The sequence below is a fragment of the Thermobia domestica genome, chromosome 7 (assembly GCF_964235325.1).
Source record: "Thermobia domestica chromosome 7, izTheDome1.hap1.1, whole genome shotgun sequence".
Classification (NCBI taxonomy): domain Eukaryota; kingdom Metazoa; phylum Arthropoda; class Insecta; order Zygentoma; family Lepismatidae; genus Thermobia; species Thermobia domestica.
In genome coordinates, this window is record NC_137460.1 from 11,201,384 (window position 1) to 11,215,705 (window position 14,322).

Here is a 14,322-nt window from a genome sequence, read left to right on the forward strand (position 1 = left end):
GGATGTCTATATCTTCGTTTCTACGAACTGTGTAATAGTATAAAGTGTGCATTTCATCTGAATAGCACCAAAATGAGAAAATTTTCAACATCAAATATATATATATACACTTTTCTCCATTCCAACTGAGTTCATACTCACGTGTGAAGGGCTCTCATAAGACTTCTTCAATGCCAGCAGCCTGCTCGAGCCAGCTACTGGCAGGGTGATCTTAATAGCAACTCAGAGCCGCGGCTCACTTGCACCGAAGAGCGTGTGTGAAGGCGTACATTTAAGACAATGTAAAGCTAGCAGCTGCAGCTCACGCGAGCGGCACACAGGATCCTAGTGTGAAGGCTATCTTAATTCTTGCAAAATATAACTCACAATGAATTCAGTAAACGTTCATAAGGCCCTTTTCCTTTGTCCTTTTGCCTTCATGAACAAACATTGCAGTTGATAGCGCTAGCTGGAGTTAAAATGGAACACAAACGGTAAGGTATACCATAGACGTACGATGTATATAGATTGAACGTCGCCTATCCTACCTTCATATTCGGAGTAGGAGAAGTTGCTCATCCCAGGGACAGTACGTACCAGGGGACTTGGCACCTACACCCCTTCTGAATTTACTACACACTTCTTTCTTCCTACCAATGAAGTCATTTTTCCAAGAATGATTTGTGTACCATGAAATAACTGCACAAAGCAACGAAAGAAGTTAGCGAGAATGTCATTTATATTTTTCATATATAAAAGTAATTTTTGGTTTCGACATTTGTAACTATTTTTCTTGTTGTAAGTAATAATCAAATACTGAGATATGTTTAAGATGTTTATCCACTGTTTCTACATTTAGGCAATTTTAATTTGTTTTGCACTTCTTTTTACTAGAACTGGAATTTGTTTATGAATTGGGCGGTAGTCATACCAAGGGACATGCGTCTTTATGTACCAAGGGGCAATGCTTTGGATATAATATCAAAATTTGTTATAATAATCTTATGAATATATATATATATCTATATAGGTTGAAACCAAGACACCAACTTTGTGTCCATTGAAGGCTCTTTCAACAAATAGTCTAATAAAACTGCAATATTATTTGTTTTTATACGCATATTGTGTCCCTTGTTATTGGAGTTATTTTATAAAGCAAACATTGCAATTCTAATAGAAAATACCATGAGTTCTGTATAATATTTTGTCGTTTATTTGTAACAAACAAATTGGTCTTGAAAACCACTTATTTGTAACAAACAAATTGGTCTTGAAACCAATTGATGTCTAACAAACAAGTTAGTCGTTGAAAATAATCTTATCATTAGATTTAAGATTGTCCTTAGGTACAATCATCTCCTTCCCTCGGTACGTTCTCAGTATATACCAATGAACGGAATGAACAGAAGCCTGTTTCTCAGAATTACTAGTCTTGTAATATGTTTTTAATAAGCTCTAAAATATCGTGAAATAGAAATATTAGAATTATACATGCTAATGCATTTCTACATGCTAATGCTAATATTTCTAATTTGTCATGATTTTACGGTATATACAATCGTAAAATATAATATATTTTGAAAAGTTTTACACTAATATTACTAACTATTAGCTTTTAGAAATAAGCACTGTTAAAAAAAAAAAAAAAAAAAAAAAAAAAAAAACTGGAATTCTTCTAACCAGTGGGATCTTCTTGTAACTTCTATAGTATGAAGCTGAAATATGAAGTTATCAGGGATATATTTTTTCTTTAGTCTTTCACAAATATACTCGCTCCTGTAAAGCAAAATATAGAATGTGTTCCTGGGATGAGCAACTTTTCCTACAGCATAATGTGGTGCGTTTTCCGCAAACTTTGTGGTCAATATTAGGGATAAGTCAAGTACGATGTGTTTCTACCAGCACTTCGTGCATCATTTGTTTGTGGTCCGTTCCAAAGACATGAGCTAAATATGGAAGTTACAACAGTTATGTTTTACGTTTACTTATAAAATAAAAATTATAATGAAAGAGAGAATTAAATATTCTATTTCAGTTGCCAAAAGAAAGAACTTTAATGGCCAAAGAGATGCAAGATAAGAAAAGTAAACATATTTACAGGAAAATAAAGCGAAGCATACACTGTACACTGGCCTATGCTTTGTTTAACTAGCAGACATATTGTTTGCTAGTTAAACCAAAAATATGAGCTTTTGAATCTCACACTTAGTTGACAGTGGAGATAACGAAATTGCTTGACCATCCATCGCAAAAGCAAAACAAGAAAATGTTTGATTCTATGAAATATATTGAATTTTTTGGATCAGGGGACATAAAATTTTTGAACGGTCCTTAAATCGAGTTTTCGTATTTTTTTACGGAATAAGCACATCGTACTGAGTAAATTGGTAGTTTTGATTTGGCTACACTATATGTAGTTCTCGAGATATAAGAAAATTTTTGTCTGAAATATATTGGATCTTTTGATCCAAAAACACTTTTAACTTCATATTATGTGTTAAGTCAATACAGTACCTCATCAGATGGGATTAACATGTTTCACCTTTGGCACGTCATATTCACCAATCAACAAGCGTTAATTTTTCTCAAGTAATTAGTTTCCGCATAAAAATATAATAAACCAAACCAAACAAATGGCCCATTTGTGAGCCTAAGCCTGCTCCAGCGCCACCTGCTAGCGGCCGGCTGAATTATATTTACCCTAACGGCAAGCATCCCTAACAGGCGCATCAGAAGCTTTCTAGACCTAATGGCCGTCATGTCTTGTTTCCATGTAACTCCCCAGTTTGCCTCAAAACGCTTTGTGGACGCCGAAAATTGGAAAGCATTAACTGGGAATTGAACTCGGGACCACGCGTACATGAATCCAACGCTCTAATAAGACTATGGTGTCCTCTATGAAAATATAATAGAGTTCACTATTATGTTGCGCGCATAATTATGTATTGAGTATGCAAAAATAATGTTCATGGAATGGAAACTCCCTAAAAGCAATATAGCATTGTGTTAAATGGTAAACTATTAGAGCAGTTGATCAAATAGAAATCTAGTGGACTTTCTATTTATGGAAAAGATTGTCTTCCATACTGTGCTTGATTAACTACGACAGTTGCTGTTGTGGTAAGGTTATTACTAAAACAATTCATGTGTAAATAAAATGACATTTCATTTTTTTTAATGTATGAGATTGTTGTCATGAGTTGGATGGAAAAAAAAAAGTGACAGTGAGCAGGACAAAGTGAATGTTTGCTTTCAAAATTGTGATAATTAAACTGTGGTTCAAGATCTTGGCTGTCATCACACCACATCATGTACAGAAGTAATCAAAGTTCTAATTGAAGAAATTATCTACTTAGTATTTTATACAACTTTGGGGCGTCCATAACATGTAATCTCACTCCTGAAATTCAACTTGTAAATATAAAATGCCACTCATGATCGAGTGTTCTGTTGTTTGCAAGAACTTGTAGAAAGAGCTTCTTCGTGACTAAGCGGTTAGTGTGCACGCCTTTGGCGTGGGAAACCCGGGTTCGATAGCTGGAGGGAGCTCATGTGGTTCGGATCCCACGTTAATAAGCAGTTCCCATCTCATATAGCTTCAGTGCTGAAAGGAGTGTTAATCTTCAAATCGACTCATCTCGACTCGAACTTGTAGAAATAAATAAGTTCAATGTATGCTGTACATGCTTGGAGCCACAGTATTGTCCCTATCCAATACGACTAATAGTTAAGATTTAAAAATGACTCTTTTCTCTTTTAATAAATACAAACCTGTCTATTAATTATGTAATTGGATAGGGAAATCGGTTTTGTATTGACTTAAAATATTCGACACAAAATAATGAGATATATATATGTTTCATTATTCTTTAATACTTTTATCAGTTCCGAAGATATAAGTAAGTGATAGTACTTCAGTAACATACACAAATCGCAGGTGAGTGCTATGTTTGAAAATTGATCTACATATTTGAACTCAATTTTTCAGAGAGTTTTTCAGTAATTTCTAATTTATGGACTTTTGGAGTTATTCTGATGAGTACATTCCTTGTTAGGTACACTTTTATCCCTCGTTAAGGTAAGTACTTTGTTTCCATATTCACTAAATGACTTAATACATACTAGATTTCTGCGAAATTGAACTAAGCAAGTCTCAAGGAATCAATTGCGTAAGTGAACCTATTACTGGAAAAATATTGTAAGGAACTCCATCTTTCAGCGCGAGCATATGTTATCCCTACAACACATGCTATTGTTTACAATCATCAGCAGCCTACAAGCAGACGATACGCATAAAGTAACCAGGAAGACACGAAGCCAGTACGACGGAAAACGAGGAGAAACGAGCCACCCAGAAATCACCTATAAAACTGGACCTGAAGAGCACCGAAGCATCAGTTGACCACTAATCACATAACCTACACTTAGGCCTACTCCTGAGGTCGTCCTGGACGAAGGAGTACTACCTTGTCCAAAATTCCTGAAGGCTGCCATGAACTAAGGGGATTCCTAACTACAACCTGAACCTCTGGAGGTTGTCATTAGCTAAGGAGGTTACCAAAAAGTACCGTATCCTGAAGTCGTTACAGACGCCCTGGAGGCTGCCATGAGGTAAAGGGTTCCCGTGCAAAAGTATTTCCTTCCTTCACCTGTACTTGTTATAAGGAAAATTCTGATATATTCTCTTTGTAAATACAAATACTGTTTTGTAATATTTTATAAAATAAATTCGGTGAAGGGTTAAAATCCCGGACTATTATTGTCTCTACCTGAAAGACATTACAATATAAATATTGAGATAATTTATCAAAACGTTTGAAAGCACAGAATCTGATCAGCTCATGTCACTGATATCAAGAAGCCATTTCCTCTGAATATCAGAATAAATGGAAGTTTTACGGGTAGTATCATAGCAGTCATATTTGGGAATACGTGGAAATTGTTTAGGACATCTTGATTGGGTAATTGTCTGTTTCAGCATTCTTTACCAATTGGAGAATAGGTTAACATTACCCGTTTAGCTTCCATTTACTCTGGTGCATACTGATACTCCTTGCAATTGCATCTTAGAAAATAACGACTAATTATTCACTGGATATTTTCCGAGAATTTCCTACTTTTATCGCCGGAAGACGATGAGCGTATGAAAAAAGCTAAAACTGTCGACACAATGACATTTGATGGCATTACTTAAGATTTAATGATTCATTTATGTAACCATTATTTCTGTAAGAAATTGTAAGTAAAGTTAAAGGAGTGATAATAGCAAAGTCATCACTAGATAATTACTCATTATATATGTTCAAGTATTTTAACGTAGCTTTCGGTGTTAAGCAAATAAAGAAGTTTTAGGGCCTTTATTCCACAGGGATACAAATAATCAAGATATGCCTTTATTCATGATCTTTCTCATGTATACAGGGTGGAAGGTAACTCCACTGAAAAACTTTCGGAGGTGATTCCTTATATGAAATGAAAGGAAAAAGTTCTAATAAACATGGGTCGAAAAACGTCTCCTTTCAGAGTTATGAACCGCCGAATATTCGAAAAATCACGTTTCAAAACGCCCTGGCTTAGAAACTATAGGACCTACCCCAAGCGGTTTAAGAAATCACAAAGGAACTAGTATGCTCTCTGTCTAAATATCCATTTTTCAGAATTCACCGGTACCAGCGAAACGAATGTACCATTAGTACTTTAAGGAGTATCCCTATACCTCAACTTCCTTTTTAAGTTCGTTTCGCCGATAACAGAGGATGGTAAAACATGGATTTTTAGATAGAGCGCATACTAGTTCCTGTGTAATTCCTTAAACCGCTTGGGATATGTCCTATAGTTTCTAAGTCAGGGCATTTCGAAACGTGATTTTTTGAATATTCGGCGTTTCATAACCGAAAGGAGACGTTTTTCGACCTATGTTCATTAGAACTTTTTTCTTTCATTTCTTATAAGGAATCATCTCCGAAAGTTTTTCGGTGGAGTTACCTTCCACCCTGTATATTCACTAGCATTTTGCAAAATTTTAACTTTATCAAGTTCTCGGATCGCTAGTGATGAACAACATGTGAAGTGGACTATTTTAAGAGTTCAGTTATGATCAGGTCAATTATAATTTCACCATGAAGTATGCTTTACACTGCATGATCTAAGTTCAAAGTTACATATTTATATATTTATTTAAGAATACAACAGGCCTTTAAGGCTGAATTACATCATTCTGTATAGTATTTTAAAGTGGCTCAAAGTTCAGCTTGAAAATCGTTTACAGACATACTACAAATATCTACACTTTTATTTATCTTGCTGTGCCTGTTATAAGAAGCACATATTCGTCATATAGGAGATTTCATTAGCATACTCGTCCTGGCTTTCTGACGGAAAAAGAAATCAGTGTTTGCTAGTCTTCTTCTTAAGGAAGGAACTTGTAAGTTTAATCTTATTTCTTAGTTCTGAACATTCTATCACATTGTATATATATATATATATATATATATATATATATATATATATATATATATATATAAATTGATTACCGTCATTATTTTTAATCTTATGAATAATGGTTTACAGTGACACGTATTCTCTGCGTCATCATTATTCTCACAACTTTTTTTTGTAACAACAGAACGTCCTTCACATGGCTACCATTTCCCCATAACAGTATACCATATAGTAAGATACTTTGAAAAAACGCAAAATACGTGGATCTTGCATAGTTTTGTGGTACCTGATTCCTCAAATTTTTTATCAAATATATAACTCTTGAAAGTCTTCCTCTAATATATTGAATATGAGAGTCCCATGATAATTTGTTATCAATAATAATGCCCAAAAATTTTACACTGTCCAAATTGTTCTCGGTTGCCATACCTCTTAAACTGAAGTTTAAATGCTTTGTTTTACCTTCATTAAGGAAAAAAAAAAAAAAAAACATTCGTCTTAAACCCCGATCCAGCTTCAGATAATGTTCTTTCTGTGATTTCTTCTAATTTTTCCAAGTCGTGGCTAACACTGAGAAATGTTGTGTCATCTGCATATAAAATTGAGTGACCAATCTTCAAAAACTAGTTTCATATTCGTTATCAGCACCCTAAAATTAGTAAGAATTGGTGAGTTTTATCTCCGAAGCATTTTCACTGTTGACCAGTGTAATCTGTATATCTTGGCCACATAAAATAACACAATGTTCTTACTAGGCAAACAGAGTTTCTAGGTAAGCACGGTGGGACGGGGGAGCGGAGAGCGTCACTTCGCAGTGTATCGAACGACTTCTAAAACTTGCAGTTTACATGCTATAAGTAACCTAATCTGTTTCGCTTAATAAAGAACGCCATAAATTATATAGTTGTTATTGAATACAGGAATGGTTATTCCTGCAGTAATGCAGATGCATTGTGGATAATGACATATGCATGGAAATTTACAATTTAAGAACAACGTAGCACGCAAGTGAGTTTCTACTACGTTTTAAGCAGATTGTATAAAAATTAATTACGTTTTATTTGATTTCGTTATAAGACAGGAACAACATTTAAAACGCAGGAATAACGATGCCAATGACTAAAAGATAAGTGTTGATGGTTTAGAGACTCGCACATTGCCTTGTAACTGTAAGTTTAAATCAAGTTAAGCCTCGCGACGCTTGTGTTTGTTTTAAATGTATATTTATCGGTTGACAAATAAGTTATTTTCTGGAGTTTTAGCCAAGGAAGAATTCCGATACGTTTCTAGTCGAAAACTGTGGAAATCCTCTCCGTTGGTCTATTGACTAGCGCATGTGCTTTTGTTGTACGTGGTTCTGAGTTGAAATCCCAGTGAGAGCTCAAAAATTAATTTTACCACCTTTCACTTTCATGAATCATCTGTTTCCTCTAGCATAAAAAGCATAATCATAGAACGTTAAACTAAAGAAATTGTATTTCATTTTTTCGATGAAGCCGCCCGCACTCGTTCGCTGGTTAGGTAATAATAGTACGCACTGTGTTTGTTGATTGTTTGTAAACAGAGCCATATGCGGAATATTACATTTTTTTTGTATACTTTCATATTTGCTATACGGAGATGTGCTGATGTTAATGAAACTCAAATGCATTTATTCGCACAATATGCTACACTACTGTCCCTATGAGTCAATGCCTGGAATGCCTCCCACATGAAAGGATTGAGAAAGAAGCCAATTTGAAGAACCACTCACGCATGAATACGAATGCTTTTCATTATTTTCCATGTTTTTTTGGGGGGGCAAATATATAAATATATCGAGCCCTTTTTATATATATATATAAAATACTTTCCTTAATTTCGTATAATTGTCAAAGTAGAAAATAATCATCTTATCTAATAGCGCCCGACCGTTTTCCAAAACCTCGTAAACTATGAATTCCTTTCAGGTTTTCTAAAAAAAAAAAAAAAAGTCTCAAGTTAAAACCGCAGTAACCATTAACCTCTTGCGTTCCAGGTGTCCTTTTTCTATGTGCGTGCTATAATACTAGGTTTTCATTTACTGTTAAAAGACCATGTAGACGCTTATAAATAGCATAGTTAGAGTGCACGCGTGAGGAGAGCATTTGCATTACTGATGGAAACAATTATTTGTATTGTGGACCATTTGGACTGAAAAAAAGGAAATTCAGATATTCTGAAGTTATGTTTTACTGGTTCAGATTGGCAACACTGACCGGAGATCAAAGACATTTTATTTTATCTCGGAGTTTCTAATTGTTTATCATCAAAACAAACACATGTATGTTGTAATTGAATACTCCTTTAGGCTTGCCATCTACTGAGACAAAACGTTTTTTCTTTTCTGTCAGTAAGGTGCTGTCACATAAGAAGAAATAGTAGAATTAATTCTTACCTTGCACCCACTAAAAAATTTCATCATCTCCAGGATTAATATGACCCTTAATAAAGGCTACGTTTTCATCACATCCTCATGGATGTCACTGATATTTTGCAATGGAGTATATTATGTCACCCACATGGATGTCACTGGTATTTTGCAACGGAGTATTTTATGGCATCTACATGGATGTCACTGGTATTTTGCAACGGAGTATTTTATGACATCCACATGGATGTCACTGGTATTTTGCAAAGGAATATTTTCTAGCATCTACATGGATGTCACTGGTATTTTGGAACGGAGTATTTTATGACATCCACATGGATGTCACTGGTATTTTGCAAAGGAATATTTTCTAGCATCTACATGGATGTCACTGGTATTTTGGAACGGAGTATTTTATGACATCCACATGAATGTCACTGATATTTTGCAACGGAGTATTTTATGACATCCACATGGATGTCACTGGTATTTTGCAAAGGAATATTTTCTAGCATCTACATGGATGTCACTGGTATTTTGGAACGGAGTATTTTATGACATCCACATGAATGTCACTGATATTTTGCAACGGAGTATTTTATGGCATCCACATGGATGTCACTGGTATTTTGCAACGGAGTATTTTATGACATCCACATGGATGTCACTGGTATTTTGCAAAGGAATATTTTCTAGCATCTACATGGATGTCACTGGTATTTTGGAACGGAGTATTTTATGACATCCACATGAATGTCACTGATATTTTGCAAAGGAGTATTTTATGACATCCAGATGGATGTCACTGGTATTTTGAATCGGAGTATTTTATGGCATCTACATGGATGTCACTGGTATTTTGCAAAGGAATATTTTATGACGCCTACATGGATGTCACTAGTATTTTCCAAAGGAATATTTTATGACATCCAGATGGATGTCACTGGTATTTTGCAAAGGAATATTTTATGACATCCCCATGGATGTCACTGGTATTTTGCAACGGAGTATTTTATGACATCCAGATGGATGTCACTGGTATTTTGCAACGGAGTATTTTATGGCATCTACATGGATATCACTGGTATTTTGCAACGGAGTATTTTATGACATCCAGATGGATGTCACTGGTATTTTGCAACGGAGTATTTTATGGCATCTACATGGATATCACTGGTATTTTGCAACGGAGTATTTTATGACATCAACATGGATGTCACTGGTATTTTGCAAAGGAATATTTTATGACACCTACATGGATGTCACTGGTATTTTGCAAAGGAATAATTTATGACATCCCGATGGATGTCACTGGTATTTTACAACGGAGTGTTTTATGACATCCACATGGATGTCACTGGTATTTTGCAACGGAGTATTTTATGGCATCTACATAGATGTCACTGGTATTTTGCAACGGAGTATTTTATGGCATCAACATGGATGTCAGTGGTATTTTGCAACGGAGTATTTTATGACATCCAGATGGATGTCACTTGTATTTTGCAACGGAGTATTTTATGGCATCTACATGGATGTCACTGGTATTTTGCAACGGAGTATTTTATGACATCCACATGTATGTCACTGGTATTTTGCAACGAAGTATTTTATGACATCCACATGGATGTCACTGGTATTTTGCAAAGGAATATTTTATGACATCCAGATGGATGTCACTGGTATTTTGCAACGGAGTATTTTGTGGCATCTACATGGATGTCACTGGTATTTTGCAACGAAGTATTTTATGACATCCACATGAATGTCACTGATATTTTGCAAAGGAGTATTTTATGACATCCAGATGGATGTCACTGGTATTTTGCAACGGAGTATTTTATGGCATCTACATGGATGTCACTGGTATTTTGCAACGGAGTATTTTATGACATCCACATGGATGTTACTCGTATTTTGCAAAGGAATATTTTAAGACACCTACATGGATGTCACTGGTATTTTGCAAAGGAATATTTTATGACATCCACATGAATGTCACTGGTATTTTGCAATGTAATATTTTATGACACCTACATGTATGTCACTGGTATTTTTCAACGAAGTATTTTATGACATCCACTGTAACAAGATGGATTGGCATGAACTTTTAAATCAACCCTCGTATTATTCCAACATCAATTCTGGGAAATGAAACGCAACCAGTTAATAGTTGAGGAGAACAATACTCAGGAATTTGTCACCCAAAAGGTGCCTCACTTTTCCAGACAGCCCTGCTTCTTCCCGTCAGCCTATATTAGGAAGAGGAATTTTGCTACTCTCGAGATCAACGCCCACGCACAAGTCCTCATGACGATGACAGATTTTTACGTGACAATGTAAAATTTATCAATAATCGTCAATCGTACAATTTATTGGAACAATCAGTGTTTTTAATGTGATTTTTATTAACCTATGAACCATTTATTATATATAATTAGCAATATTATGAAGCAAAAACTTAATGTTTTCTACGAACTATATTTTAATTTGTTAGTGTATTCTTGCGCTGTTAACTGGCAACGATGTGAAGCGCAGGAGAGTATCACTCACTCGCCATGTAGGAGTCAACGCGTCAGAGTGTTTCATAATGTTATAGTAGTACTACGTATTAAACTTACACTCTCCAATATTAATTTGCATCAGATCGAAGTGTTGTAAAAAGGAAGAAATGCAATGAAAATTTGTACTATGCAGGTCCTGATAGTCTACTGGCCAAATAGTAGTTTTTACGCCTCATAACGAAAGTTAATATGTTTTGTGAATATTGTGGATTTACAGCGTAAACAATGTGTTTCCATTGTACATCCTCAGTTAACATATTTCGGATTTAAAACGAATGAAGAAACTCATAGAAGAGTGTTACTACGATCTAGATAATGAAGACGTCAAATAAACTTATCTTCATACAGCGATCGAAGTGAAGTGTCTTTAGTGAACTGCATAGTCACTAACCGATTCATCATATTCGTTCGGTCGTAAACTTCGCGTATTATTTCGGTATCGTATCAGTTCGTATACCACAGTGATTGGGCCATTCTTTTGTCTAAGTGAAATCTTGTGTTCTCACACGTTTGTAAATGTTTTATTTTCATTGAAGTTAAAAGTTAAATATAAGTGTTTTGTAAAATATCTTTTTTTCTAATATGCAATGGAAAGTAATATTTAATAACCTCAAAGTGTGCGATTTCTATTGTCTCTTTCTCAGCGAATGGAGGATATTATCTCCTAAAAGTGTACATGGCCTAAAGTAGAATTAAACAGGTAAGGTATTTGTGAAGTAGTGAAATCCAAATGTTTGCTTTCGTCTCCCGCTACTCGTCTGGCGTAAATCATGCATTGCTTTCCCACCTTGTATTTTTTTTACAGGTATTGACCAGCGTATCTTGGAGCTGACGTACCAGCGACAGTGGGTATATGGCTTATGCCACTGACATGTATAACGCCCGAATCCCAGGACCGTGGGAGTGAGACTATTTATTTACTTGCCAGTTCCTTATTGGATCTATTAGTCTTTTACAAATGAATGATGTTTTAAGGAAGACCCATAACAAAATCCAAGGTTCGAATCCCAATATTATTATATTTGGCTTTCGTCACGGAACCCAGCACCCTTATACCTGTCGCTCCAAACAGAAACACACTACAATTAATAGTAAAATGTGTTTCGACCTCCCAAACTCCGATCAGGAACAGATCTTATACCACATGGATGTCACTGGTATTTTGCAACGGAGTATTTTATGACATCCACATGTATGTCACTGATATTTTGTAACGGAGTATTTTATGACACCCACATGGATGTCACTGGTATTTTGCAACGGAGTATTTTATGACACCTACATGGATGTCACTGGTATTTTGCAACGAAGTATTTTATGGCATCCACATGGATGTCACTGGTATTTTGCAACGGAGTATTTTATGACATCCACATGTATGTCACTGATATTTTGTAACGGAGTATTTTATGACACCCACATGGATGTCACTGGTATTTTGCAACGGAGTATTTTATGACACCTACATGGATGTCACTGGTATTTTGCAAAGGAATATTTTATGACATCCCCATGGATGTCACTGGTATTTTGCAACGGAGTATTTTATGACACCTACATGGATGTCACTGGTATTTTGCAACGAAGTATTTTATGGCATCCACATGGATGTCACTGATATTTTGCAACGAAGTATTTTATGACATCCACATGGATGTAACTGGTACACAAGGGGTTAACAACTGATTAATTTCAAAATTAGGAAGTGTACATCTGACAGAAAGAATAAAAGAATATACAGGGTGTCTGGAATGGGATTGGTAGTTTTTTAAAAGTGTATAGTTTTAATATGGTCAGAGATACAGAAAAAAAACACTCATTTGGAAGGAAAACTCAAAAAGTATTGTTCAGCAAATTTTTATAATTGAACAACTACCGGTGGCGGCGCTGTATCGCCGATAAACAGAAATGGCGTCGGCAGTCAAAAAGGTGCAATGATGGTGCCTCCACCTTCTTCTGATGTTACCCCCTGGACTTCTTCCAATGGGGGTATGTGAAAGACCTTGTGTATTCTGATGGAAAGGTGCGTAACCTTGATGAACTGAAGAACCGTATTAGGAATGTGATTGCTTCAGTAACACCTCAGATGTTACAGAATACACGGAGAGAGATTGAGTTCAGGCTAGATATTGTAAAAGTTACAAATGGTGCTCACGTGGAGTTACACTGAGTTAGAATGACTTGTAAATAAGACCAAATAAACTTTTTGAGTTCTCCTTTAAATTCAAGTTTTTTTCTTCTATATCTCTGACCATATTAAAGCTATACACTTTTAAAAACCGTCAGTCCTATCCCGGACACTCTGTATGATAGAATGAAGAATAACATTTTTAATATTCTGTGGTGACTTGTTTTTTTATTCTGGATGGATGTCGTAATCTTGAGATGACTTGGCTGTGTCTCCAATTTTGTGGCATCTCGCTTTGCTCTTTTTGTTGGTCAGCCATCTTCGATAAAATTCTGACTGGTTGATGATGTTAGGTTTTCTTCAAACTTCGTCACGTATTATTTACACAGTTATGTTTTGGATCTGTTGTGATAACAGAAATTTCAGATGTTTCTTTTCTCTTCCATACTAGCAAAAGTTCACAGTATAGTGTTAATATCCTAGTCAGGGCCGTGCCGTGGAAAATCAGCGCCCGGGGCGAGAGTATACGACGGTGACGCCATACAGATATTCCAAGTAATTTTTCCTTTCTTTTGCCCCTTATTCTCCCGATTTTTTCGCCCTCTTACTTCGGCGGCCGAGGCCGTCGCCCCCCTCCACGGCCCGGCCCTGATCCTAGTAGTTATACGAGGAAGGATCAGAAACTAAGGTTACAAGGCCAATATTTCTGGAGTTTCGTCTGTTACAGAGGGTGGTAATTTTACATGGTGTTGGCAACTGTGCAGAGTTTCAGCCACTCGCCACCTATGGCGCTAGTTAGAGGCAAACACAAATGTCAATTC